Source organism: Pteropus vampyrus, unplaced genomic scaffold, assembly GCF_000151845.1.
Source record: "Pteropus vampyrus isolate Shadow unplaced genomic scaffold, Pvam_2.0 Scaffold10269, whole genome shotgun sequence".
Classification (NCBI taxonomy): Eukaryota; Metazoa; Chordata; class Mammalia; order Chiroptera; family Pteropodidae; genus Pteropus; species Pteropus vampyrus.
This window is the reverse complement of record NW_011899050.1, coordinates 3429-4975: the sequence shown is the minus strand read 5'-3', so window position 1 is coordinate 4975 and position 1547 is coordinate 3429. Positions and strand designations below refer to the sequence as shown.

At 42.1% G+C, this 1547-nt stretch overlaps 1 pseudogene; it reads left to right on the top strand.

Annotated features, from left to right (window-relative positions):
- Positions 1–372: 372 nt before the first annotated feature.
- On the top strand, positions 373–491 carry LOC111734951 (annotated as a pseudogene).
- Positions 492–1547: the final 1056 nt, after the last annotated feature.

The following is a 1547-nucleotide window of genomic DNA, read 5'->3' as shown; positions in this document are numbered from 1 at the left end:
CACAAGGAAAATCCATATTTAGTTGATAGATGAGGAAACTAAATATGAAGAATTACTTACTGTCAAATACTAATGTATAATGCTAGTGAGACTGAAGACTTCTTTTAGTCTTTGTAGGTGAATTCCTAAAATCATCTAAAGCGCTGTGCTCGAGAGTAAAAAAAACCACCTGAGCACCTACTCCACACACAGTGGAACGAAGTGGGTCATACCCACTTGTTTATTCCACCTAGTGCTACTCTGTGTCCATCATCTCTCCAAGAACCTTACAAGCCAGCCACACAGAACGTCTCACATTTTTCCCAGTGTATTAGGTTCTTCATAAATCTGGCAGACATCGCTTCTTTCTTCAAGCTAAAACACAAGTGTTATGTCTACGGCCATGCCATCCTGAACGTGCCTGATCTCGTCTGATCTCGGAAGCTAAGCAGGGTCGGGCCTGGTTAGTACTTGGATGGGAGACCACCTAGGAAGACCAGGTGATGTATGTGTAAAAAATTAAAAAATAAGGGATTGTAAGCTGACAAGGTCCTTGCGATCTGTGAGGTCAACCAAGGGTTGCCGTGCCCAAAAAATTTTAAATGAATGAATGAATGAATGAATGAAAATCAATCGGTCAATTAATCAATCAATCAATCACGAGTATTACCTCCGCTGTAAGGCTTCCTTCAATTCCCCAGGCACAGCGGGCTCTTCTGCTCATGTCCTCCATCACTAGGCACTGACCGCCCCAATGCCAAGGAACTGATGATTTCTCTTACACATTCGTGCCCAGGGGAATGTGCAGTATACACCTACTCAGAAGAAAGGGGCTGGCCATTCATTCAATTCATGAAACCGAAGTGTAAAAGATGACACTATTATGTCTACTGGATGGCGCTGGGGTTACCAAATGCTATTATTTTGATGCCAAACATAATCACGTCCACAATATGGTAAGAATGGTATAGTAATTACCAGAGTATTGCTTTGTGCATAATGAACACAGTCACTTAATTTCCACACAAAAGGAGCACGGTAACGTTTTCTAATTTTTTTGTTTGTAGGGTGGAGGTAGGTAAAGTAACTTACTGATTACTGCATTTTATTAGGTAGAGTTAATTACATACGGGGGGTATTTAAATCTATTTTATTTTTCATACAAAAATTTCCTGTTATTCTGCATGTGCCGACTTCTCCAAGTTTTCACAGATTTGAAAGGTTAGATTTGTTTCTTGAAGTGATAAATAAGTTCATTCTTTTAGATTTATTTCCCATTCAAATATGACATCGTGTCCGATGTCAGAGGCATGGTGCCTTTACACGGCTAATGTCTACGGGACACGGTTTGGGACTTCTCCTTCTCTGGTCCTAACTCTGGTGACTCTCTGCACCTGTGCTTCTGGGGCACAAGCAGCTCCAGAAGATCACAACTTCCACACGCACCTGGAGGACTGGCGTCCAGTCTTTACGCCAGCAAAGAACACAAACGAGTTGACACGCTCGTGCAGAAGCACACAAAAAACACTCTTCCTACAGCACTGTGATACGTGGACAAGACGTCCTGG